General features: G+C 47.2%; 1 long non-coding RNA gene across 3 annotated transcripts in view; it reads left to right on the top strand.

The window, feature by feature from the left end:
* The first annotated feature begins 308 nt into the window (after positions 1–308).
* The window catches only part of LOC122153698, a 38952-nt gene continuing 11472 nt past the window's right edge, over positions 309–27788 (top strand). Inside the window, exons 1-4 of one of the 3 annotated variants that reach the window (XR_006165554.1) lie at positions 309–419; positions 1664–1752; positions 3218–3427; positions 6432–6558. This is a non-coding gene — a long non-coding RNA (uncharacterized LOC122153698). Of the gene's footprint in view, positions 420–1663; positions 1753–3217; positions 3772–6431; positions 6559–27788 lie in introns of those variants that run through there. The other 2 variants (XR_006165555.1, XR_006165553.1) reach the window with 2 other exon arrangements.

Genomic DNA, 27788 nt, shown 5'->3' with positions numbered 1-27788 from the left:
CCGCCCCGCCCCGCCCCGGCGTGACCCGCCCCGACTGATGCAACAGGCGCGGCTGCCCCGCGGCCGCGCGCGAGCAGCCGCGGGAGCGCGCGTGGAGCCTCCCCCTCCCTCCCTTTTCCCTCCCTCCCTCTTCCTTCTCCCTCTCTCTTCCCAACCCCCCTCTGCTCTCCCCCCCCCCCAATCCCTCCCGCCGCCGCTCACACGTACGCGCGGATGTGCGCAGGCCGTTCCGCCGCGGAACCGGCCTCCTCTTCCTCACATGGGGAAATCAACTGGAAAATGAAGTTTTCCGACATCCCGACCCATCTGTACGGCTGAGGAGCTTCAGCTGAAAAAACCTGCAGAAGCAACGAGTTTCATTTTCAAAAGAAAACATGCCACTTCAGAAATGTCAGCATGTTTTGTTCCAACATCTTATGGTATTTTAATATTTTAAACTTTTCATTTTAAGATGCCTTTTTTTTTTTTTTTCATTTAAAAAGTAATCTATTAATCTATTATCTTGTTTCTTGCTTCTTTTTTATTGCACACCCACCAAAAGAAAACATTCACAGTATAATGGATTTAACAAAATGTGTCATCTGCAGTAAAATTATTATATTCTATGAATTGTTTTGCTCTGTCCCCAAATGAGATCTTTTCTGCTTTGATTTTACTGAAAAAGCCTTGAAGACTTTCTGTTCTTTTTTTAATACTGATTTTTTTCCCCACCTCCCATGTTTCGTTTACTTACTGAGCTGAAAAAAGGCATTTTTCACACTGGGTGGGTAGTATCTGCACTTGCGGTTTGCCATGTTTCACCCAGGCTCGGCCACCTCCTCCGTCCGGCGACCTTGTGTGCCTTTCCTCTCCCAGCCTGCTTTCTGCCTTGCCCACATCAGTCATTGCAAGACTCAAAATCAGTCAAAAAATAGAGGGGAATGTGTTTTTCTTCTCTCTCTTTTTTTTTTTTTTTCTTTTCCATTAAAAAAAATAATCCTAATTCACTTTACTTAAAAGGCAAGCAAATGCACCTTTTCCTAGAATATAAAATGCATGATAATGTAAATATTAAAATATAATAGTGCAGCTGCCTAAAAAAAACCCCAGCATCAGACTATTCACTCTTCATCTGCTTCTGCATGAAGAAAACAAACCAAAACTGACAGGAGCTACAAAAATCCCCCCAAAGGGGGTTACTGGTGCTGCCGGACAAGCACTGATAGATGGCAGGAGAAGCCCCCACTCTTCTCCCACCGTCTTCTCGCAGCTCCCCGGGCGCGGCGGCGCAGGGGCAGCAGCCTGGATGTGGAGAGGTGCCTGGGTGTCCCCCGGGACTCCCGGGGAGGCCAAAGCGAGAGGAAAAAGTCTCGCTCTAGTGGCGTGGACAAAAAATTTTGTTGAGGTGAAAACAGAGCTGGGAACTGACCTGCTCCCAGGTCTCTCGTGGTAAGTGGGGACCTCCGCCACCTCTTACAGGGGTGACTTCCAGCCCCAAGCTGCCATTGCAGCGGGTGAACGGTGTCCCGGCCTCCGAGGGTTTAATGCCTGCAGCTGCCTGCGTAGGAGAAGCAATATGAAAGCATGATAGGTTCAAAGGAATGGACGGGTGGAGAGGAGCAGGGTGAAATACAGATGTTTTCCTGCAGTCAGCATGTTCCCCAAAGTGGCTTTTCTTTTGCAGGACACCTTCAGCTGCTCGAGGCCTAATCCGCAGTCAAGATGTGATATAACCAAACCTTGCCTTCTTTCGCCAGGAGCTGGCGTGTTCACGTGCGTATGTCTCCAATTGAGATGTACTCCAGTTAAACAGATACAGCTGGTTTGCCTTTTTTGTTGCCCCCCCCCCCCCTCCTTCCCTGCCCCCAAATCAGGGGGTGCAGCTGTACCTCAGTGGACGGCGGCCGCCCTGTGCCTTGCCACCGGGGAGGGGGCAGCTCTGCCTCCTGCCCATTCCCTGCTTGCTCCTGCACTCTGCCGTCACTGGGGAGCAGGGTTTGGGGGTCACCGCTCTGGACTTCCCCCTGCTGTTCCTCAGCTGGGCTGGGCTGCGGGCAGCCTCCCCCTCTTAATAAACCTTGCTAATCCGCAGGTTCTCCGCAAGCAAAGGGCACAAGGAGGTGCTGTAGCATCCCGTGGGGGGGGTGTGGGGGGGTGTCACCCGCCCCCGGGGCTCTGGGGGCAGCTCTCAGGCTCTGGGTTTTGGAGAAGGGAGCGCGGAAGCTTTATGCGGTGGGCTGCCGCAAGCTGGTGACACCGGTGCTGGTGACACTGGTGCTGGTGACACCGGTGCTTGGTGACACCGGTGCTTGGTGACACCGGTGCTTGGTGACACTGGTGCTGGTGACACCGGTGCTTGGTGACACCGGTGCTGGTGACACTGGTGCTGGTGACACCGGTGCTTGGTGACACCGGTGCTTGGTGACACCGGTGCTGGTGACACCGGTGCTGGTGACACCGGTGCTTGGTGACACCGGTGCTTGGTGACACCGGTTCTTGGTGACACTGGTGCTGGTGACACCGGTGCTTGGTGACACCGGTTCTTGGTGACACTGGTGCTGGTGACACCGGTGCTGGTGACACTGGTGCTGGTGACACCGGTGCTTGGTGACACCGGTGCTGGTGACACCGGTGCTGGTGACACCGGTGCTTGGTGACACCGGTTCTTGGTGACACTGGTGCTGGTGACACCGGTGCTTGGTGACACCGGTGCTGGTGACACCGGTGCTTGGTGACACCGGTTCTTGGTGACACCGGTTCTTGGTGACGCTGGTGCTTGGTGACACTGGTGACACCGGTGCTTGGTGACACCGCCGTGGAAGAGGCCGGTGCGTGGCCCAGCTGGGCCGGGCTGAGCTGGCAGGGGGGTGCCCCGCTGCCCCTCGGCAGTTTGGCACCTGCCAGCCGGCTCCGGGTGGAAGCGCGGAGCAACACACCTTGTGGTTTAGCGTTCCTTACCCACAAAGACAGGCTGTGCCAGTTCAGGCTTTTATACCTGGCCGGCCTACTGTGCCGGCAGCTGTTTGGAGGAGCCGGCAGGCAGGAACATTAGTTTCATTCCAATTTTATCCTTGGCCTCACATCTGAGACTTCCAGCAAGGATTCCAGTCGTGGGCAGACGCCCCATTTTGTGTGCTCTAGACGCTACTCCCACAAAGACCAAGCAGTCCTTTACATGGAGGCCAAAAAAACAACCGTTGCCTGATAAAGCCTTTCTGTCATGACTGACTCTACCCAGGTTGAAACCAGCGACCTACAAGTGCAGAAAGGGCTCCCTATCCCCCTGCTACCTGGGCAGGCTGGAAGACATCTGCGAGCAACCGGCTGTGCCCCAGTGAGCCCAGTCACAGCTGTGGTCCTCACTTTCCTTGGAGAGAGAAGCTGGAGGTCTGGGACTGACCATACCGTAAATTTTTTCCTGCCAGATGCAAAGCCTGGAGTTGACACTGTAAGCTTGGTAACCTGGTAGCCCACAAACTATTTTTTCTTTTTTTTTTTTTTTTTTTTTTTTCTGGAGCGGAGTGATAAATAGTTCCCATCCGAGCTGCTGGCTTCCTGCTGTAATTATTTTATTCTAGTTGGGGACCGGGGATCAGAAGGGAAGGCACATGCGCACGCAGACAAATATAGATAGATATTTATTTATTTTTATTAGTGGATTAGTGGAAGAGAGACCTCTACTGGCTTGGCTCGAAGAGCCGCTGCCGCACGGCTGGCCACAGCCGAGGTCTGCTGCTGGTGGGATTTCTCACTCACCTTTGCTTCACCTACTTTGGAAATTTCCTTCTGGGTCACAGGCATTTGACAAGGAAAGCTAAAAAGCAACCTTTCACATTTTCCCTTATTTTTTTGAAAAAAAAATCCACCACATAGGGAGTCACTGGGTTGCAGTTGCTTGCATGTGAGTTTGTGACGGTGCTCAATGTACTAAGTAGCGTAGCTTGTTTCCTTTAGGAGGGGATGAACCTTGGGCACTGAAGCATGGCAGAGAGTTAGAGGTTCACTGGTACTGGAGGACAACGCAGCCGGGTGTTTTCATCCACTCCACTGATTTCAGTTGCCTTTTATTCTCTTTCTGTTCTTCCTCCCAGCTGGTTGTGTAGAACTGCAATGAGGATGGCTTCAGGAACCATCTCTCTCGGGGCAGTGCTGTTTAGCATCTTGCCTCAGCTGTCAAGCAGTTGGAGAAATGTTGACTCCTACCTGGGCCAAACCTGGGGTCAATAATCAGTGGATGCTTATCTTCCTGCTTTGGGGAAAAGCTAATATATAGGGTTTTTTCCTAGCAAAGCTATTTCTGTCAGAGCAAGTAATGCAAAAGAGGGCATCGTGTTTGCAAACAGGTGGAGCTGGGTGGGCTACGGTTGTTCGTGGAGTGTAAGGCCTTGAAGTCCTGAGCTGTCAGTCTGTCTGAAAGCAAGGGAGGCAGTAGTTTCACACCTAAGTCTGTCCTGCTTAGACATCCCCTTCCTTCCTCATCTAGCCCACTCAGTCCTGCCTCTGGCATTGCTGGTGAAGTTACTTGAGGAACTGCATCAGGGAATAGGTCTTGCAGAGATTTCCCACCTTCCCTTCTTTGTTCTTGCTTTGCATGTTGTTTTTTTCTCCCTAGCTGGATCCATTTCTGGTCTAGTTCATCACGTGGCTGCACCAACAACCCGACCAGCAGAGTGGGAGGGAATGAGCAAGCTGGCAGTGCTACTGTGAAACGGCAGGCTGTGAGCTGGTAGGGTCTTCCTTGTGCTTTGCAGTAAAGCAAAAACTAAAAGCCCTGTGCAGGACAGCTGCTCTCCATCCTAAAGTGATGAAGTTTGCGAGGAGGTGCTTGGGCAATCTCTGGTACAGAAGCCCAGGGCTCTGCCTTCCAGCTTTCACCTCTCATCTCTGGCCTTTGAAATCTGCTCCAGAAATGACCTGCAAACAGCGGCTTCTGGAGCTGCAGGCCCTGGGTTCACCATTGCCATCCCTATGGAATCTTAAACCACAGCAAGAAGCTTCTGTGATCACTCCTGTCCCATGGCCAGGTCCATGTCTTGTTTGTGTACCACATGGATCGCTGTCACTCTGTCTCCAGCTGTTGCCCTGGTTTGTGGTCTGTGCATGGTGTAGGAACACTGTCATGGTTTAAGCCTGGCCAGCAGCCCATACTGAATCCAAAACACAGTGCTATTCTAGGTACTAGGGAGAAAAATTAACGCCATCCCAGCTGAAACCTGGAAAAGGGGAGAGGGCACTGCATCCAGGCAGCCACTTAGGGGCCCTTGAGCTGATGGACCTGTCAGAAGGTACAAGCTCTAGCTGTCACCTGGTGTGACAGCCCTTCCTCCTGCATGTCTTGGACAGCTTGGTGTAGTAGGTGCTCTCACTGTACCTTTTCTGACAGCTCTCTGTAGCAAAAACACTTGCTTTCTTTCAAAAGAGACTGGAAGAAGAAGTTGCTCTGTGGCTACCTTTTATGCCCTTTCCTTTCACCCTCCCTGTCTGTTCCCCTTTTACCAGTCACCAGAGCACCCACTATTTTGGAGACATCAATTACCTCTTCTGCCTGGGGGGACCAAAGTTTCTTTTCTCTCTGGAGAGTGTTCTGGGTACTGGATTTGTGGCTTGCCTGAGTCCTGCTGTCCTTGTGAGCTGCTCCATCCTCCAAAAAAGAGCGAAAGATTAACTGTGTATTGTCCATAAGCCTTTCGGGCAGGAGCTGGAACATGGGGATCCTTGTTCTGAGATGACTGTCCTAGATGCTAAGTACAGGAGCCTGTTTTCTTGGTGGTGGTTTTGTGTGTTTTTTTTTTTTTTTTTTTTTTTGTTTTGTTTTGTTTTATTTTTTTTTTTATTTTCATTCTTCCTCTTTCCCTCAAGATCTTTGAGGTCTCAGTGGAAAGACAAGCTTAATAGATCTGATCAGTTCTGGTGCTAGGAGGCGAAAGGCTCCAAGCTCCAGCTAACCTCACCATAGCAGGTTAAGCCCTCTGCTATGCTCATTTAAAATCTAACCTAAAAGCATGCCCCTGCTTTCTAGAGCTTACTGCACATCATTCCCTCCTGATGCCATTTACTGCCCTGTCTAATCTGCATTTGTACTGCTCCATTTACTTGACATAGTTCTCAGTGCCGCCACGTCATGTCCTGCCTGTCACTCTCACCTTAAACTGTGGCTCTGGTCTGAAAACAGCAATACTGATGGTATTTTACTCAGCTAATCCATTCAGCACAAATCTCTGGGTTCTTTTCTTGGGCAGCAATGGAGCAATTTGCATGTCCCTCATTCATACCCAGTGGTTAGCAAGGGTGTTGCAGAGGGCTTTGCTGGCTGACCATGTTGTATAGGTGGTGTAATGGGATTTAAGGAATCACTGCTGCTTCTGACAGGAACCTGCCCTGTGTTTCTGATCTCAGTGGCTTGGAATAGGAGAGCTGCATCAAGCTCATGTGTTTTGTCTTTTATGTTCCAGGTGCTTGGTGGCTTGAACATATCCTATCTATAAAAATTCTGAATTCCAGTCTGAGGATCATACTCAAAACCCCTGCTTCTCAGATAGAATCATAGAATCACAGAATGATTTGGGTTGGAAGGCACCTTTAAAGGTCATCTAGTCCCCAACCCCCTGCAATGAGCAGGGACAACTTCTACTAGATCAGGTTGCTCAGAGCTCCATCCAACCTGACCTTGAGTATTTCCAGGGAGGGGGCATCTACAACCTCTTGGGCAACCAGTGTCTCACCACCCTCATTGTAAAAAAAAATTCAGACCCAGGGGAACTTGTAAGCTTCTTTATCCAGGGGACAGAGGGTTTCTCAAGGACTGGTCCAAGACCAAATGGCAGAAATTCTCCAAAGGAGAACCACAGACTTACTTCTTTCTGCTCCTAGTTTAGGATAAGCTTCCTGGTGCTGATTTCTCTAGCAAACCTCCAGAAGCATCTTAAAAATAAAATGCCAAAGAAACCACCGAACACAAAGACCTTCCCTGGGCAAGAGGAGGAGAGCGAGACAGCAAACCTCATGTGACAGACGTTAGACATGTTGCTGAATGCAATTCTGGAAGCTGCTCAGTTGCTGTGGTCAGGCGGGTGGTATTACAAACCTATCTGGGTTAGAAAAGAGAAACGTTTTTCTCGTAAATTAAACATACCTGGTAGATAAAGCACTGAGAGGTAATAAACATGCGGCAGAGAACTGCTGCTTGGGGAAACGCTTTTTGGGGTGAAACTGCATCGTTGCTGTGCTTTATACGTAAGCACCCCATCACTTCAGAGTTAGGAAGGAAAAGATGTGCTTGTGGCAGCGCTACTGAGGCAGGAAACAGGCAGGTGCGAGACAGACCTGCTGCACCTCAGGGTACAAACTGGGTCCGACTGTCACAACAGCCTGCTTGTGACTCAACAGCCAGATGCTTCTGAGTGTTTTTTTTTTTTTTTTTTTTCCCTGGTTCCTGGATGTCCTGCATGGGTTTTGCATGAAGCCCTGAATGAGTGCTGTGGATACTCGCTTTGAGTAAGAGTGCTTTGTGCTTCCTCTTCAGTTTGTCTCTTCATCGGCTAAACAGCTCAGTGCACTGAATTCCTCTTTCTGTAGACCCTGTGTGCCTTTTTAAAAAGAATAAAAAAATTGTTTGGTGAACCAATGTTTTGTAACTGTGGAGAAATTATGGAGGATAAAACTGATACACAAATTAGTATTTTGTCTGCTGAAATGAAAAACTGTGATGTTCCAGAGATCCCTCGGCTGTTAGGTCTTCCCTGATAGAATCTCAGTGCTGAGGATGCTGTGATGCTCTCTGGGAAAGCTCTGTAAACCAAAAATGCTCTCTGTTCCCCTTGGCCCACTGAGAGCATGATCACAGTACTTTGAACTGAGCCTATGAACCTCTGTGGCAATGAGGCTCTTCATTATGGCATTTATTTGCAGAACACATTTATTTGCAGGTCATAAGTAACCATACAGGAATGTGGTTGTTGTTTTAGGTACACTAAGAAAGGGTGGGAGAGTACAGGGAGAGAGATAGTGGGACCATATGAATTTGAAGTCTTTGATCAAATGCAAATATTTTTGGGGGGACAGTGAACAAAACCAGGGCAGGGAAGTTATAAAAAACATTTGAAATGTAAATGAAATATTTTTTTTTGTTTGCATTGCTTTTGAAGCTTGATAAATGTAAAGTTTTGACATATATGACAAACCCTTTTTCAGTCATGTAAGATAGCACACAGGATGATGGTGTTTTTTCCAGGCTGTCAGAGTGTCTCTCTGTCTGGAGATAGATAATTTATTGTCATGTATGACCTTTCAGTAATACATGATGGTAACCAAGGGTGGCAATCTCAAAAGACCAAAAGAAACTGAGGGCACCTGGATTATGCCAAAGAAACCAAACATTGTTTCCTGCTTTTTTAAACCAGACACAAAGAATTGCAGCATTTCTTGGGTCCGATAAGGGGCAAAAAAGCAGTTTTCACATTTTCATTAGTGCCCCACCAGAGGCTGGATGCCTGTAATTTTACAGGGATGCTCAGAACTGACAGATGGCCATCAGTATTTTCTGTGGGATCTCAGTGGAGGTAGAAAACACCGCATCTTTAAACTACACTGAAATGGATTAGAAATGAAAAATGGGTTTTGGGTTGCTTATCTCTGTAATCTGGGCCAGGGCCCCTCCAAAGTCTTGCAAGAGCTCTGGCCAAGGCTGGGGAGGCCACTGATTCTCCCCTTCGCTGCAATTTGTTGCCTCTTTGAAGAGCAGCTGTTGCCTTTGAAGTGAACTTCTCTGGGCAAATGAGTATCAACGGATAGGATGAGATTTTGGCTGCAGACATGCAGCAGCAAATTCCCTTCACAGAGGGGACTCTGCTGGCAGAAAGCTTGCAAGACCCGGGTTCAGCTGCTCCACCAGCCACTTCTCACTGAAAACATGCAGCAAGTGGGGATGAAGCAGACGCATAACAGAGCTGCTCTGTGTTAACCTCCTCCTGGCCTGAAGTCCTTGGGAAGGGTTGACCTCGCTGTCCTGCCTGGTGCCAACCCCTCAATCTTTTTGCTACCCCTCTGAGCTGATCTCGAGCTCAGGTAAAGGCAGAGTTTCAAGTCCAGGCTAATCTGCCTCCAGCATAGGACGCGGTGGCCTGTTACGTGGGTTTTGTCTGTGTTACAGAGAGCTTACTGGGCAGGACTGAGCCATTCTAGAAAAGCACTGAGTCCCGCAAATGCTCGAATGCCTTTATATTACCCTTCTGTCACCTTTTGTTCCTAGCCTTTTTTTTCTCATCCAGTATGTCTTTTTATTATCTGCAATATGTCCTTATTTTATCTACACATTTAATCCAACCTGCAACTGACCTCTGAATCCCAAACCACTCTTGCTGGAGGTTGCTGTGCTAGTATTTGGGGATATTCCCTGTCACCCCTGAGGATCTGGCATGCATCTGGCGTGCATCCCCCCCTGCACCTGGGTGGCTGCCTGTGGCTGGGAGGGAGGTGGCAGCATCACTGCAGGTAAATCTACTAGAGACTGGGAGCCAGAGTGTGACTTGTCATATTAGGTGCCTAAATCCTAAATGTCTGTCCTTCCAATTCTGGGTCATCTGTCACCCAGGTGCCTCAAGTTCATTAGTACCTACTTTACGAGTGATGGTGCTGAGATATCAAGGTCTGCCCAGCAGTACTGAGTGTGGCTGACTTGCTCCTACGAGATCCTCCTGTAAGTATCCCTCCGTGTCACTCCCGGGAGCTGCTGGCCCAGGTAGGCACGCTATCTGCACCAAGCTATTAGAGACTCATAGGGTGCTGCCACTGCTGGCCTCATCCTCACAGGCAGAATGCAGGGCTGGCTGGCTGCCTGCAAGGAGATGGCTTTCTACAGGCCAAAATGCTGAAGCAGGCAGGCTGACAGGCGTATATTTCTCATGAGGAGTTCTCTGTTGCCTGAGCCAGGCAGCTTCAATCTTCTTTTATTCGGGCTTTGCAGCCACCCCTGTAGGCATGTAAGTCCCCTTATGAATTATGTGAGAGGCTAAGTACCTGGTTCAGACATTGCAAATACTACTGGGGAGCAAAGAATGAGAATTCGGACACTCGGGAAGGAAAAGTGTCACTATCATTTAGTTTGGTAGGATCATAAATTACTGAAAACATGGCTCTTTGATATAAACTTTCAGGCAGGTTTGGGTATGGATGTATATAGCTGTATGGTATGGATGTGTATGGCTGTTTGGGAAGTGAAACCTGGAACTTGCCGGGTGGTTTTACTGATTTTGGGGTTTGCTTTGTACAGGGCAATTACTAAAACAGACTTGTTTGTGGACGTCAGGTGGTTCACACTACTGTGTTTTTATGCAGGGTTTCACAAGCACTGGGCTAATAGAGAAACAAAGCAGTCTTCATGACTGCTCAAATTTGTCTTGACTAAACACACCATTGCTGAATAAAGTATATATGTATTGTTTTCAGACAGCTGTAATCCCTCTGCAGACTTTAGGGTAATTTAATCTCTTGACATGACTGCTCAACTCCTGTTATTTTTAGGCACATACATTAAGAGAAGAAAAGGTCCATTTAATCTGAAAACATATTAGCAAGTTTTTCTGCTTTCACAAATCTGAACCAGCTACCGCAGGGAATAAACTGAAAGTCGTTAACATATGATTGCTATTTGATGGCCAGAATGAAGCAGTTTCATACCCGCTCCTTAACAGCAGATATTGCAAAGCCAGTTGCTACACTTGAAGATTGTATCAGCGAAGGTTAAGAGCTCATCTCAAATCGTGCAATATCATAACCAGATTCTCTGGTGATACCAGCTGTTTGCAAACTCTACTTGCAGTGGACTGCTGGGCCCGTGGGTGAGCTGGTGGGGATGAGGGAAGGGCCTGAAGTGGAGGACGAAGGTGGTGTGTCAGTGCCCTCCCCGATGATGCCTGAGGATGCTGAACTCAGCTGGCTCCCATCCCTGCTGTTGCAGCCCAGAGGACTGTCAGTGCCTGCTCTCCTCCTCCTCCTCCTCCTCCTTCCAGCCTCCTGAGTCACTCAGGACAGGTGACAGTGGAGCCTCTCAGGCTACAGGATGAAACTGGTGGCTGTGAAGTGGCCCAGATGCTGGAGCTCAGGCACTAAGTCTCCTCTTTGGCACTGCAGGGAGATCCTGTATTGCTCACCATAGTCCCTGTGCAAAGGGACTCCCTCCCTACCTCTAAAGGGGAGATGGGGTTACTGAAATAAAAGCAGTTTCCTGAAGGAGGTGAAGATTTATTTTCCTTCTGAATATTCCTAGCAGTGTTGTCCAACAGGACATGTGATGAAAGCCAAGAAGGCTGTTGTTCAGGCCTCCACAGATTCTTCCAGGTTTAGCTTGGGTGGGAAGGTGGGGACATGCAATGGCAGGCTTTGCTCATGACTGCCCCTTTTGAGAATGAATGGGGGAAGGCAAAGGCAAGGGACAAAGTGAGAAAAAAACATTAAACTGCTGCGTTTCATGCGGTGGACTGTTGCAGCTAGCAGGAGATTGTTGATTGTTTATTGAAAAGCCTCGCTAGCTGTGTTTGCTTTGGATACCAGAAGTCACTGGGTCATGATGGGGACTGTGAGTCATGCTCCGCCTTGCAATGGAAAACACGGATTCATCACCGTGGTGCTGTGTTCCTTGCTCAGGCTCACAGCAGGGCAGGCTGCCCCTTGGGAGAGCGGGAAGGTGGCACAAGGCAGAAAGCGTGGAGGCTTTCCCCTCCAAAGAGTGTAGGAAAGTGTTTCCAAAATGCGTTTTGCTCTTCAGGCATCCATCCTTAGTTCCGGGGAAAGCTTTGCTGGAGCCTCGAAAAAATGGCATGCTGGAGTTCATGACTTCTCATGTGCTTGTGTTGCTGTGGATACAGGGCTCTATTTTTGTGTCTCTTGCCTAAGTTTTGCCTGCATGTTACAGTGCCTTAAATGCATTTTTAGGGTTTGGGGGCCTGGGTAGCTCAAAGCATTGAAGTTGCATCTTCTGCGCTCTGAGTGGGAGTTTAGAGCAGGCTGGTCATGACAATGTTCCCTCTGCTGCCTCTTCCTTTGGCAGAACGAAACCAGGTGGTGGTTTCATTCAGTTTATAGAGCAGGGATGCCTTTGTCAGTGAGAGATGTTGCAGCTCCCTTTCCTTGGCTCACACGGAGAAGCCCTCAGTAGAACAGAAGAAAAACGCCAATGGCTGTCAGAGGCACTGGGGGGCTAGCACACAGGTCAGCATGGACCGACACTGCCAGAAAACCGGTACTGGTTTTGTCCCTAAATACGCAGAAGCACAGAAACCGCTTTCATCTCTCGGTTTACCTTGGACCACTCCAGATTTAACCCTTCATTTCGTTTCTGCTGGAAGCATAGACCTGAGATGGCTCCAGACACGAGTGTGGGCAAAGGCTGTCGCTGGGCGTACCTAGCAGGGGAGAAGGACCCTGTGTTAGGTGGTGGTAAGCCATTAACTCCTTCCTTTGCATCAGGGACAAGAAGTTCTTTCCTTGCTGAGGGACAAATAAGTCTTTTGAACACCTTTGGTCTGCCGCATGTTAACACATGCCTTAGTGTGACCCAGTAAATGCTGGAATAATAATAATGCGGTTACAGGCCATCTGAAATGAAGTTGTGGGCTGTACCTGTCCCCATGGGTTGCAGGCTGCTGCCTCCTGTGAAAGAGCATGGGGCTAGTAAAGAGGCTGCGTGTGGTAAGAGAATAGGCGTATTTAAGGAAATGGGGTTTAAATGAGAATTTAATTACTCATTTTTGGCCTCATATCTGAGCAAGAATAACATGAAAACCTGAAATTAAGCACTTGTTGCATTCCAATACGGGGAAGAATGCCTCCAGTATTTGAAAATAATTCGAAGATAAATAGAATTAATACTTAACATATAAAAGAGGCAGCTAATGTTTTGACAGACAAGCCTCCTCCTCAGAGCCAAGAACATGCATTACCTAAAGGAGGAAAATCCTCATTTGTACTGAAGGTTGCCAGGAGTCATAATTAAAGAATGAAATTAGTCGAGGCGAGGATGGAATGAAGAGGAAAAAAGATTGTTGCCTCTTAGATAACTGTGCAGGCATTGCAGAAGGAGCACACACGGTTTTGATGGTATTTTTTTTCTTGATCTGTCCCTATGTCCATCAAAACATTCACTGCAGGTTCCCTTACAGTAAAAATAAAAATAGAAATGCCCCACTGAGAAAGTTGTTCTGCCACAGGTGGAAATAAGCTTGCTTGCCCTCTTTCATGTAGAGTCTGTGATGTCTAATTAGCGGTGAGGTGGGTTTTCTGCTATTTTAACAAGTCCATCACTGGGGACGTCGTTAAAGTTTCTTTTCTCTCCTTTGCCACCCGCTTGCACAAAGTGTGAGCGTTCGTACTAACTTGGATACAACTGCCCCTCTGTCACATTTGATGGAAATTTCCTAAGCAGTTGAAAAGCTCCTGGGAGGGTGAAGGGGAAGGGCAGATAACCAGAGACATACGGACCCACCCACACGCTGTATGGTTGCATAAGGCTCATTTCTGCAGGAAACTGGCCTGAAATTTTGTGGAGGACTGGACCCGTTTGTATGAGATTTGTTATTCTGATATTATTAATGCAACATGCTGGCAACGGTTACCCAGATGTTCCCAAAAGGCAGGGTAGAGTAGATAACAGCAGTGCCATGGCCAGAGAAACGGTTAACTGGAAAGGAAAAACTGAGGTATTTTTCTGTTGGAGAAAAATAGCGTCTCACTTGGATATATAAAACACACGGCGTTCTCCACCTTACGCGCCTTTCATAGCAGCAAACGTATAAATCTTTTCTTCCAGAAAGGAATCCAGATGCTCACTTACTTTAATTCGAGTGAAGATAAAATGGCCAGATTTTCTCTGCCTGGAACATCTGCAGAAATGGCACTGAGGGATTTTGGCTTGTTGTTTTAGATAGAAAATTGCAGTTGTTCTCCCATTTTTTCCTTTTTTGAGGTTGGACCAAAAATACATTCAGCAGTCATGAGCTGTGGCATATTAATAGAAAGATTTTCTCCATAAAATGTCCACTACTCCTAGAGGTAGATTTATACTATATAATCTACCGTTTCAAAGGCTAAGGTCACCACCAAACATGTCAGCCCACCGGGATATCATAACACATAAATTACATAATCAATAGCACATGTTTTCCTCCTTTCTTTACCAATTAATGGATTTTTGAAGTAGAGAGCTTGGCTAATATTGTTCCAATGTTCCAATCATGTTGGATGGAGAAACTCATCAGAAGGAAGATTAAATGGAAAAAAAAAGTTTTCAAATAATCAGTGGAAGGCTGGTGTTTAAGATGCTCACATAAATTATTTCATGTGCAGCGTTCAGCAAGTGCACAGGAGCATCAGCTGTACTTCCAGTTGTGCTTCATGCCTTCTAACAATTTTATTAATCCTTTAGAAAAATGAATGTATGTAATTCCAGAAATTATTCCACCTTTCTTTTTTTGTTTGTTTTTACTTCATTTCAGACTTGTACCATGTTTCCGTGCCAATGTACTTCTCCTCATAAAACCATCTCATTATCCTTTACCTCCTCCGTTCTTCTTGCAGATTCTGATTAGAACATTCTTCTAATTTTGAATGGGATTAGGGCCAGAGGATGAGATAGCGAGTGATTTATATCAGTTGATGGGATATTTCCTGCTCTTACCACGATGTTTTTGTATAAACTAGGTGTTTCTTTGTCAAGGTAATGGGAGTTTACACCTGGCTCAGCTCTTTACACTAATTATTCTTCCTATCTATTTACTTACTAAATTATAGGTATCTTAGGCTGCATTGTGAAACTCAGTGGCCACTTGTAAGGATAGTCCCATTGAATTAGTAGGCTTACTTACTTGAATAGGGGCTTATCAGTGCAACTTGGCTTAATTTCTGTTTGCTTGCAATAAATATCCAGAGCGGTGGAAGCAATATTTCATGATATTGATACCTGGTCACATCACATGAAAACATATTTTTAAAAGTACATAGGAAAGAGTCAAGCACAAGCTCGGTTTCATTCTGGATTTCTTAACTGTTTCAGGCTTAGCTTTGTCACCTTCACTTTCTGCTTAGGATTTCTTGGATATAGAGCTAATGTTTTTAAATTAGAAAAAGCGAAAGAGAAACTGAACTCCCCAAAGCGAACCATTTCTGGGTCTGTGTTATATGAAAGACCTTCCCAAGTCCCAGGCTGGTTCATCAGCAGGTTTCCCCAAACATATTTCCTAAGGCATCTAGAGAGGTATCTGGGTCAGATTTCTCCAGGCTAGCCTCTCTGGAGAGATCCCTTGAGGACATCTATACCCCAGTAGGTTTTGCTATCAGTGGAGGCGAGACTCAAGGAACCAGTTCTTATTCTAGAGGGACATGTACTCTTAAGGAATAGTCCTGTTCCTTTTGTGTTCTTGTGGCAATGGTTGACCACCGTTAATGGAAGATATGTTGTACAATGCTTGACAAAAGCAGAGGCTAAGCATAGGAGTAGGAAGGAGGTTAGTGGGCTTGGAGGCATTGCTTCTGTAGCAATGGCTCGTTGGCAGCAACTGACCTTTTGTGAGCTAGAAGCTTTTGGAGAGCCCAGAGCTTAGGAAGACAGTCCCCTCATAGTCTGTCAATTGTTTCCCCCGTCCCCTGATTCAAATGAGACTTCTCCCTCCTTTCTGTCATGGTCCTGGTTCATGGATGAAGCACACAGGTTGGGTTTTCAAACCCTAAAAAGTCTCCCCTGAGCCTGCACAGGCTGAGGTTTCTGGGGAGCTTATAACGTGGCTGATTTGGGCAAACTCACACAGGGGCAGCAGGAGTCCCAGTTTTGACTGCACAAATGCCATATTCCTTCTCCAGTGTGCAGAGCTATTACAGGATCCCCCAAAAAGCTCTTTTCATATGTATAGTCTGTAACAGGGGCAAAATGTGGTTTTCCCCTAGCCTTGTGCTGAGAAGTGACTGAACCATTTTGCTGAAACTTTCCCAAAAACCACTTGGCCTGGGGCAGACAGAATGCATGGAAAAAATCCAGCCCAAACAGCTGAAATTTGGCAAAGTTGAACACAATCTGAAACACATTCTTCTCATGGAAAAGTGTTGGGTGACCTCTGATAGGCAGAGCTCCCTGCTCCACAGAGCTGAGACACACAGGCAAAGTATGCAGCTTGCCATCTGCACTCGTCAGCTTGGGTGTATGTACTCCGAACACCAAATTTTATGTATAAAAATATACACCCTTCTCTATATACGTGCTGCATAGCTCCCTGCTATGCAGGATTCCTGGCCACAGATCAGTTGCATCACTCCCCTGATGTCATCCTGGCATATACCACCTCCAGCATTCTTCTCTGCCTGGGCGAACAGTATAGTCCAAGACTGTTTTTTCTCATTTATTTTTTTATTTTTTTTTTTTTTCCCCTGGTTGGTTGCTGCCACTGCAGAAAATCAAAGGCAGCCTCACACATTTGTCTCTGGTTTTCATTTTGTTTTGCTACAGAAGTTAAAAAGAAAAGCTTTGGAAGGACTTTCTTCAGCACAAGTGAGGAAGCAGCTGTTTACCATGAAAAAAGCCCATAAGGTTTTGCTTCCTGAGCTAGGAAATAGCTGCCGTCGCCACCACTACAGTTTCTTTAGACATTTCTTGTGGCCTGGGAGATGACTTGCTCTGACACTGTGGCACACAAGGCTGGAGGACGATACCGGGGTGGGGATGGGAGACCAGGCAAAGTCATGTGGCTGTGACTCACTGGAAGTTATTTTTCAAAACCTTTACTGAAACCGTACGTCCAACAGTCTGTGCCAAGCCCTGTAAGAAATCTACCCTGTGCTATAGTTTCCTTGAAAGAGGAGTGGAAGGAGCAAATGCTGTGGGAATGCTGGTCAGCAGAGCCTGTGAAACTGGTGGCTATGCCATGAGGACGGGATGTTTTGCTGTTTGTGCAAAAGTCAAGAGAGCAAAACCCCTGCGATTCACTATCCGTGTTGACACACAGTTAAAAACTGTCTGTGTCCTTTTCCTAGACAAGTGGTGCTCAGCAAAGGCGCCACAGGTGACCCTTACACTGCACGTGCACAGGCAGAAGGTCTTCTTTGGGAGGTTTGGCAGGACCTCCTGCAGTCAGGGGCAAGTTATTCTGGGAAATGGGCTTTACAAACATTTCCTCCTCTTTGCACAAGCAGAAACACAACAACACAGGAAGGGTTGCTCTCGTTTCCCAATTTATGCCTTCTTGCTTCCCCATCTGGGCATCAGCGCTGATGGGCTCCCACGCCTCTCTGCCAGCACTCAGTGGGCTGTGGCAGCGTCACACGGGGCAGTGCTGAGCAGGCCTTGACACAGAAGGCATGTAAGAAGGTTGATCGCAGTGGCAACTGGATCTCTCAACGTTAGCCCATGGCAGTGAGAGACAGGCACATCAGTAGTGGCAGACAGATCGGACCTTCTCGGTGTCTGGGGCTTTCACTTGCTGTGATTTTGCAACAGGCATTGCTTTGCTTCAGGTACTCATCCACCCGACGGTCCTTCGAGGTCCTTATTTATAATACAGGAGTACCACAAAACATAATCATTTGCCCCAGGCGGTTGGGAACCAGTTGCCTGCAATACTGCCTGGTCTGGCGAGGAGGATCATCCCCTTTCCTCAGCATGGTCAGAACGTGCTCTGCAGCGTGGCCTCCCCACAGCTGCCCAAGCTGGTTCCATCAGTCCTGCCTAGGATGGCATGGCCTCTTTCCTTGTCCTGCTCCAGTGCCACTGCTGAAGTGTGACTGCAGAAGAAGACTGGGCAGGGAGGCTGGGGCAGGAGGTACGTACCTGCGCTTGGCATGTATGGCCTAATGTCATGGGTCTCCAAGTGGGCGTGGGGCTGTGAAACCCATGTGAAGAGCTGTGTGGGCATTTAAGGTGTCTCCATATCTCACGTGCTGTGTGTGACCTCCGTTCAGTGATGCTTTGTGGCCCTGTGTGGCGATGGGGAAGGCAGGTGCCTGCCACAGCGGTGTGGGACCTGCTCTGAGGGACAAAGACCTGCTGCCTGCAGGTTGTTTTTGAGGCTGTGGATGAGGTGTGTTGCTGGACGAGGATTTGAGGGCCAGTCTCACCTGTCCTAGGCTGGCCTTTTACCTATAGCCTATTCTTACAAGAAAGAAGCCTCTGCATGCCATAGGGTATGACAGAAAGGGGGATGTAAGCACACATCTCAGAGACATGATTTGGTGTAGTCTGATTTAGTAACTCTACCACTGCCACACCTGGAAGCAGGAAAGCAAAGAGAACCAGCTGATGTTTTATCTCACTTTTCTTCTGCTCTGCCCATGGGACCTGGCTTTCCTCAGAAGATGCTCCCTGCATGCCAGGCTCAGCAGGGGCAGCAGGCGCATTTCACCTCGAGGTCCAGTGACCCACCTGGTGGGAAAAACACTCACCGTTTTCCATGTGACTGCCACAAAAGTGTCATTGAGGGGCCTGGAATCGCGGTCCTTGCCGCTCTAGGGTAGCCCACAGCGGTGAAGACCACCTGTGCCGTGGTGTAAATCAGCCGGGCCCATGTAACCGACATGAGCCGTGCTGGCTTACACCAGCTCAGTGTCCACCCCTGGGAGCAGCCACCCTGTAGCACATCCTTTTAACATCCTCCCTGCCACCGCTTGCGCAAGGTACCAAGACGTGCCACATGAGGACCGTAGACACCTGCGAGCAGCACGGCTGGCACGACACTTCGTTTCAGCTTCCACTTCATTTCCCTTAGCAAGGAAATATTTCTCTTGCAACTAAAGTTTCACAATAAATGTACATTAGCTGAGATAAGGTTTAAGGGAGAATTTTGTTTCATATACTGCTGAAAACACAGCTAGCTGAGCATATTTATGAGTATTTCCTTTCTCTCTTTGGTGGGGGCAAGAGGGGTGAAGTGTTGTATGTGGAAAAGGAGCATAATGTAGTTACTTTTTTTTCCCCTCAGAAGGTCCTGGTGACAAGTCCTTGAAGGATGCAGAAGTAACTGCATGCCAAGGGAACCCTGGAGACCAGGTTTGGGAAACCTAACCCAGAAGCCTTTTCTGGAGAAAGGGGAGAATGCAGGAAGAAAGGGCTTTTACATAGGAAGTAACAAATTAGCAGGACCAGAAGATTGTCTGGAGGGAGGGAGGAAGCCGGAGGGTGGCTGGTGCATTTACAAGCTGCTTTGAACAAGGTGCCGAACTTCTTGGGAAGCCGTTTGGGGTTAGCCAGTGATCCTGTTGCAGCCATGCCTCTGGCTTGGAGGCAGCCTGGGTGCACAAGAGGTGATGTCCTTTCCCTGGGGGCAGTTCGTGGTCTCCCTTGCCAGCTGGCCAGTTTACACTGCTGGCTAACTGGGAAGAAAAGTAGTTTCCTCTTTAGTTTCCCCTCCCCACACGCTTGCAGCGAGGGTGGAAGTAGGGCTCTGGAGTCCTTCCTTTCTTCTCGGGGCTGGGATCCTGGACCTGTGGGCTCAGGCTGAGTCCCTATGGCCCTGGATGGAGAAGTAGCTGGGGACAAATGAGGAAGCGGTGGGTTGAGCAAAAACCTTGCGCTATAGAAATCTTTTTTTCCAGAAAACCAGAGAAGGGGGTGGGGTGGGGGGAGACAAGACACCAGCTGCCCAGTTGCAGCAACAACGTGTTTTCATTGTGATGCAAATATCTTCATGTAATTTGGGTCAGGTTCAGGTTCACCCAGTTCTTGTGGCTAGAACTGAAACCAGGATGTCTTCACTTTTGCTCACAGCTCTCAGTGCTCTCCTCTCTCGGTGTGATCCCAGAGCTTGTTTTGTGACAGGTCTTCTTCTGTGTCTCTAGAAAGGTGCTGTTTGGTGGAGCACATCACTGGCCTTAGTCAGCTAAGTGGTCGTCATGCTCCTCTCCCCTCTCTGGTGGCTTTTTTGTTCCAAATAGCTTTTTTTTTTTTTTCTCCAGAAAGGGCTGGTGGGATGTGCCTGGGAGCACATGGGTCTGATATGATGCTATGAGGTTTTGAAAACTGGTTTTGTTCAATCAGAGTTGCTCACACTGAAGTTAGGCTGACACTGTCTGCAGTGCCTGCAAATGTAGAAACCAGCCCCGCAGCACCAGATTGCAATTGTCGAGATACTGCCGTGTACACCAGTCTGGACAGCTTTGAAAATAGTGGCTTTACTTCTGGGAAACACGATGCATAGATTTGAACAGGAAATTTACTGCCTCCTTGCACAAAACTTGACTTTTCCTCACCCCCTGCTTGCAGTGAGCCTGTAAATGTTTAAGTCACCTCACTGTTATCCTGTGTGGGGTCTTTGTTCCTCGCCTCTCCCGCTTATGTTGACCTAGCCCCGCTTCTCTCGCCACACAGCCGGCATTAAACTCTGGGGGCACAGGGCAAAAGCAGGGCTTGGTCACTCCTCGCCTGCCTCCCTTGGAGGGGCTGACTTTTGCTGCTGTCTGGTGTGGATTAGTGGGGCTCCCCTCCAGTTTCGGGCCCTGGGCAGTCACCTTAGTTGCTCTCTCCTAAATCTAATTCTGTTCCGCTTTGTCCAGATCATAATGCTCCCTGGAATTCATTTTAAATGCAGAGCAGGGTCAGGGGAGGCTTCAGGGACAGCTCAGATTCTGTTGGGGCTAGGGCTGTGCTAAAGGCACATCAGGCCTATTTTGTAGAATTGGCTGTTAAAATCATAGTGGTTTCCTGAGCTGGCTGTTAAAAAATCACCTGCAGCTGCTGCCATCTCCCCTGGTACCCAGGCTCCTAGGCTGGGCTCTTCCTCACACTCACACCGGCTCAGACCTAAAAATCTCGGTCCCCATCAGCAGAGTGCCCAGCCCTTGCTAGTTCTCCATCCTAGCCCTACCCCTCACGCTTCCCAGCCCTGGCCCTGACCCATCTGGCAGCTCAACCTGCCTGGGTTCAACGCTCATCAAGCCATTTTGGTACACTGAGTGGGGATGGAGCACGGTGGAAGGGGCGCAAATCTCAAAGTCTTGCATTTCAGAATCACCTCCTGCTTTGAAGGATCTGATCCTGCTTTACAGACTCTCACACTCCTGTAAGGCAATTTGGTTTGCCTGCAGTTAAATGCAGCTGCTTCTGGTGCAAAGTATGGCAGCTGCTTTGCACTGCACAGGAGGACACTTTGGCAAAGGAGACATAATGATTGTGCTTGGCTGAATCTGCAGAGGGAATTTAGGTAGAGGGAATGTAATGATTGGAATTTGGCCAGGACATTGGGTGAGATAGTAATTTGCAGCAAAGGAAAGCCTGCAGAGTAAAGCGGGCGGTGTTAGGTAGGTCACTATTCTGGATGTGTAACGTCATGAGTAATGTTCTGCCCTTTCCATCCGTAGGGAATGGGATTTTAATTCTTCAGATGTGACAATTGCACGAGCCAACCATTCCCCTTAACAGGCACTCATAGAAAGAGGTAGTGGTCTACTCTAATTTTGTAGGGTCCATGGGGAAGCTGTTGGTAAGTTCTCCTGAAATAACTATGGTTCCCTGGGCTTTGGTTTCACATATAACTAGAGAAAAAAAGCAAAACTGGAATTTTGGATCTGTACAGCCTGAAACAGTAGGGATGGAGGAATAAGGGCTTCTTTGTTAGGACTGGCTCTCTTCCACCCTGCCCCAGCTGAAACCTTAGGAGGTCAGTGGCTGAGTTGTGTGGTGGAAGTGCTCAAGACCCTGAGGTTCTAGTGGATGTGGTGCAAGATAAGGTGGTCCCCTGGCCAACCTGAGGCTGAGTTAATGACAAAAGCTTCTTTGGTTTCTCTGTTGTTTTGTATCATCCCTAGCCCTTAAATAGTCCCAAGCCCAACTGATGTGCTGTTTTTTTTTTTTTCACCTTGTTGACCTTCTTTGGCCCTTTGGCCCATTTTAAGACCCCTTAATGAAAATTATAAGCTCATCAGAGAGGAAAATAAATTATTTCATGTTGTGTTTTCACAGTGGTGAAATTGTGAGGTGGTGAGATCTAGCTCATATGGATGTGACTAGTATCACAGTATAAATGATAAATGAGTGTAGCTGATATTGATCCCAAATTGGACTTAATTTTGTTCAGCTTCAGAATTAGCTTAGCTGAACAGCATTCATTCTTGGAGCTAGACTCCTTCTCAAGGTGAACAATAGCATTAAATGATCTCTTAATAAGTAAGAAAAGAAGGGAGAAAAACTCCTGCAGGCTCACTGCCACCACTAAAAAAGTATTCAGCTCTTGGACTGGACCACAGAACTGCTGTGAGAATGAGCGACTGACTTTTTCGTATGAAGGAGGAAGTGCTGTGTTACTCAGAGGGCATGAGCATGCTACAGAAAGTGGCACTAGTTCTTGGAAACAACATTACTGTTTTTTTTTTTTCCCCAACAAATTCAGGAAAATTCAGGGGGATTTCCAAAGAGGGGAATTGTGGCTGCAGGGAATGGTGGCTGTTCCAAACAGATAAATCAGTCTTCAAACACAGTGATCCTCAAAAGAAATTATGCTATTTTCTCCCAGCTATTACCAAGAGAACTATTAACCCCAATCAGAAGGATAAGAGGAAGTTCTTGTGATGAAATGTTTACAAACAGGAAAACCCCATGGACCGTCCTCTTAGCACCTAAAGAAAAGTCGAATTCTGCTGGAGGGGAGGTCAAAGGCATTCCTTAAACCAGGGGATGAGCTGCCAGGTTAGGTCCATTTTCTTCCTTTCAGCTCTTGAGGGCTTCAAGGGTCAGGTGAGTGGAGGCATCAGGAAACCCCTCAGCCAGGGAGTTGGGTGCAGGCTCCCTGCTGCGTGTGGAGACTTGGCCCCTTTGCTCTGTGCTGTCAGCTCACAGCTGGTTGATTTTATCTTTGTTCCCTCTTGGGGCAATGGTGTCTGATACCTGAAACATCGCAGAGGGGCAAGAAAGCAACAGTGGTTCTTCCATGTTTGCGTAGAAAACGCTGAGCAGTAACAGCTCAGACCTTCGACATTTCTTGGAAGCTGCTGTCAGTTTCCAGGACTGCTTGTTCTTGGTGATCTGCTACATTATCTCTGAGGCACACATCTCCTGTGCTGTATGTAAATCTGCAGCAATACATCCTAGATTCCTGTAAGCTCATACCCCCCCATTTGATTAATAGAAACCCTGAGTTCCTTTTTTAGCTTCCTCTGCTGACCACAACTCACGTCATGAGTAAAGTCCCGCCTGCCGTGCTGTCTGCCAGCGTGTGTGCATATGGTCTGCAGAACATGAATGCAGCAAACCACTTCACAGCATTGTTGTTTTCTTTTGCCTCTTTTTTTTTTTTTTTTTTTTTTTTTTTTTTTTTTGTTTCTCTCAGTGGAAACTATTAAAGACCGAAAGCCTCTGCTAATAAAATTCACACAGCTGCTGTTGCTGCAGATGAAATCCTAACACCACAATAGGGATTTCCAGGCGTGGATGTCACCTTGCAAAGCGCACTGAAGAGGGCAACGCATTTCCAGAGCATGGAAAGCCATCACAAAGACATATCACTGTGTGTTTAGCCACCAAACCTGTAAATGAACTAGTCTGTAAGGCTGTTCTCTGCAATTAGTGCAGGCTTGCAATTTTCTCCATCACCCCTATGCCGCTACAGAAGCTGCCCTTCCCCCAAGCACAGTGATGGTTTGGAGAAGTCAGATTCAGATGTCAATTCTGTCCTGAAGGTGGGGATAACAGAGTTCACCGAAGGCTCACATTTGGTCTGTCAACAGCTAGCCATTTGTCTTCTAAGCTTCCAGTTGCCTGATAATGAGATATTGCAATGAGAGAGCTGACACAACAGTGTGGTTCTGCTACAGGGCAAAAGCAAGGGGGAAGACAACCTCCATTCTTGCTTTCCTCCTTCTCCTAAACAGAGTTGAAAATGCTGCTTAAAAAACCACATTTATTTAAAAAGAAGTTCACAGGTTAGAAAGTGGATCCATCCAGAGTGAGTGTTTTGGAGGAGTAGCTGGCCATGCTACAGAAATAACATTTTCTGTTGGATCCAGACATGCCATGTCAGGCTGGATAGTCTTTGTAGGGTGGCAGGCACCTCATCATGGGCAGGAGTGCTTCAAGGGCAGAAGAAAAGTTAATTTCCATGGAAGTCTCCATTTCTGGATTTCCTTTCCCTTTTCAGTACAAGCCAGCATTCATCTGTAGGTTTCTAGAGGACAAGTTACTTCCGAGCTAGTACCTTTTGGTGGAAATATAGCCTGAGTAGCAGCAGTAGAAACTTCATGTTATTCTGTCAGGATACTCAAGCCATAAACACACAGACGTACGTGTAAGATTTCCAAGCCACGGGACTTCCAGTTCTTGTCTGTGATCATTTGTGCCAGTTGCAGTAGGAGTTGCTTTAGGTGGCTGCTTGTACTAAAAGAGTTGGGGCGGGAAGGTCTCTGTGGGAATGAGAGAAGCTGTTGCCCTATTTCAGGGCCACTGGAGCTTTTTCAGAGCCTTCCTGAACTTCACCATGGCTGGTGGCTTGCTTGTTGCCCCATGTGTGGGACATGGTCTGGCTGAGCCACGAGGCAGGTCTGGATTTATTCTAGGTGTCCCGTGCCTTTTGTGGCTTGCAGCTTACTTTATCCCGGCATTCAAAGCCTTATTTCACCTGCCAGTGATGGAGCAAGAGTGAACAAAGGCTGTTTGTAGTAACAACCTGATTTTGGAAAATCAAGATAAATGTGCTACTCTGGTCTAGAATTTACCTGGGTCTTGTAAGAGGTGTGAAAGTGCAAAGTGGTGTTGTCTTTCCCAATATTTTGCCTGCTTTTAGTGTTCTGGGACTAAGAGCCCTCCCAATCTCCCTCTGGATACAGCACCTGCCAAAGAGGCCCTAAGCAATCTCTGCGGAGCCATTCAAAGCCCTTCAGAGTTGCCTCCTGGCTTTTTCCCCTCTAGTTTAGTGCAAGTGGTTTTGCCACAGGTACCTATTTGCAAGAATAATTACTTGTTTGGAATGTATTCGTAATTTTCTAACATAGTGCCCCTTTTCAGAAAAGTGCAGCACTCTGATGGTGGAGCGTGTCGTGGCATCACTTAGGGGAAGGAATAGTCTTTAAAACATGTCCCTAGTCCTGACTATTTGTGTTATTAAAAAATAAATAACTCTGGGGAAAAAAAAAAAGTAAATATCCCCTCCTTTTCCTCATTAATGTTTCCTAATCATTTAAAATCTGGTCCCTGAGCATTTATTTTTCTTTGGTTGTTAGAAACCACATGTTCAGCAAGACACTCCTGCAAGGCTTAAGGCTTCTGCTCCTGAAACCCAGAAATGGGGTGTGCCAGCTGGGGTCTGAGAGCTTGAGCCTGCAGTTCTTGTTCACACGAAGATTTTAGTCCTGCACCAGTATGGGGTGCAGTGCAAGCTCCCATCCCATTCAAGCGTGATTTGGATAGGGCCTGATTCTATGCCTGGCCTTTCACTGGGTTTATGGGTAAAGGGGAAAAGGGAAAAGAGGACTGAGTGAAAAGAAGTATTCACTGACTTCAGTGGGAGTAGGCTTTCTTGCTTGGCTGAAGACTACTTGTTCCCCTAATGATCGCCTCCCTACTTGTGAAGTTCATTACACGAACTTGAGCTGGTCCTGACAGATCCTGTCACTGTCTTCCATCCTTAGCACAAAAACCTCACATACAACTTCAGAGCAGCTGTTAGTTATTTACTTATTTAATTATTTATGAGCGTGTTGTCCCAGTTCAATGAAATCGGTTATTAAAAATTATAGCTGGCTCCAAGGTTGCCTGTTCAAAGTTTCTGCCTGCAAGCTGTGCTCCCTGCCACCACTGCTTTTTCACCAGAGACATGGACCACGTTTTCTTCTCTTGGCAAATGGTCCCTCTGCTCCCCCAGCTTGCTCTAGCCTGGATGCAGAAGTCTCTCCTCCAGCCCCAGCTCCAGCTTTCTGGGCCCACTGCAGGTTCTCATGCCCAAGCCCCTGACAGCCCTGGACACTTTGATTCCCAGGGGCCAGTTTCTGTTTTCCCAAGAACAGAGAGCTGCTCAGGTCAAACCATCCAAGCTGAATGGAGAGATCTGCCACCTTTTTAGTCCTCACTCTCCTATTGAAGAAGAGGGCAGAGGTTTATTACATCTTCTTTTCAGCCTTTTAGACACAAGCTTCAGGCTGCTGACAAAGTGCTTTTTGGCTTACTGCTAATCTGGCAGAGAGAGAGCCCTTTATCTCTTATTTACAGCTGCACTCCTAATTAGTTAGCAACAAAAATACATAATAAAATGCAGCTTGTACTCAGACGGCTTCTGGCTAAAGCTAAGCTGAGATATAGTAAGGTAAAAAACCTCAGGACTCTGAGCCATGCTGAAGGTAAATCCCACAGAATACAGAAAATTACCTCCACCCTGGGAAAATCAGAAATTTTAAAGTGTTCTCCATGCAGAAAGCTGTGAAGGTAACACATCAGAGCCAAGACTAGACAAATACTCATAATGTGCACATAATGAAGCCTCTGGATATTGAACAGGCCGGAGCTTGAATCTTTCCCATTGTGGCAACTCCTGACTAAAATATATAGTTGTGATGACGAAGTCAGAGGATGCTTTACTTTTAAAATATTACTTTAAGTGGAGATGTACATCTTTTCCCATGTTTAAAAAGAAATGCATGTGATATATCACCCTTGGTTTTACTGTTCTTCTATTTGTTTTGCTGGATGTTTGCTAGGAGGGCATAGTGAATGCAGAAGGACCCGAATGCTCGTGCATGTTAACCTCACACTTCTGTTTTGCTTAGAGACCCACAGTAGGTTTGTGCTGGTAACATCCCAGACATGTCCTACAGCGAAATATGTGCAATACTCACAGCACAGGACTGTGAGTATTCTTACCCACTTCTACTAAATCAGCCTTCTTCCATCTTGTTTACTGTGACTCGGCTTTCAGGACATCTCAGACCTCGTTTTTGCCAATATGAAGTGCCCTCTTGAGTTTTATCCCACAGCCTTGCTGGGAAGGTGTTCATGGAGGCTGTCAAAAATCCAGGGTCAAGTCCTACTTCTGCCTCAGGGAACTTTTGCCCATCTCTGCCAGGTGAATATGGTGACATGTGGGCTTTTGGATGCTCAAACCTGGGTTTTCTCAGCCCCAGAAATCAAAGCAATTGTGTACCAGCCTTAGCTAGTTTTCAGACTAGGAACTGCATGACAGTTGTCTCACTCTTATGTGGGTGACTGACATACTAGGTTGCTGTTGGCACTAGCTTTCTTCTCCTTTCACTTTCTCCTCTCTTTCTTCATCCCTGCGATGTGGCATGGACGTGGTGAAGACCATAGCTCAGTGCTGTGAATCCCATCAGTCAGCAAATTTGCTGCTAAGTTTTGCAGTTTGACGGAGTGTGCTGGCCTGCCTTGTGAATCTGGTCTGCCTCGCTGAGTCCAGCTCACCAGCTTAAGAACAAAGGCCTTATTTCTTCTTGAGGGCCTGCAGAATATTGTCTAGGAGTCTGTGGGATGTGGTGACGTGTTGTGGTCTCTGTTTTTCTTAATTAAAAAAAAAAATATTTTTTATTCAAGCATTTTTTCAAAGCACAAGCAAAACAACCTTTTTTATTTTTTTCTTATTTCTTTTATGTGCCTGAGTGAGTCATGCTGATAGAGGACCTCAAGGCCAGTGCTATGTCAGGTACATGACATAACATGAGTGCTGCATGTAGATGCTCCTTGTCGCTGTGAATGAGCTCTATCCCCCCTTGCAAGTGAATCAGAAAAAAATTGATCATGAATTTTCAGAAAAAATATTTTAAAATCTTCTGCTGGCTAGATTGTTCCTGTAGCTGTTAAATGCAAGGACCCCCTTTTCATTAAAAGTGACTATTTCCTGAGCAATGCCTCC

This window comes from Tyto alba, unplaced genomic scaffold (assembly GCF_018691265.1).
Source record: "Tyto alba isolate M040663 unplaced genomic scaffold, T.alba_DEE_v4.0 Super-Scaffold_21, whole genome shotgun sequence".
Lineage (NCBI taxonomy): Eukaryota > Metazoa > Chordata > Aves > Strigiformes > Tytonidae > Tyto > Tyto alba.
The sequence above is the reverse complement of the archived record's forward strand: the minus strand, read 5'-3'. Positions and strand labels throughout refer to the sequence as shown.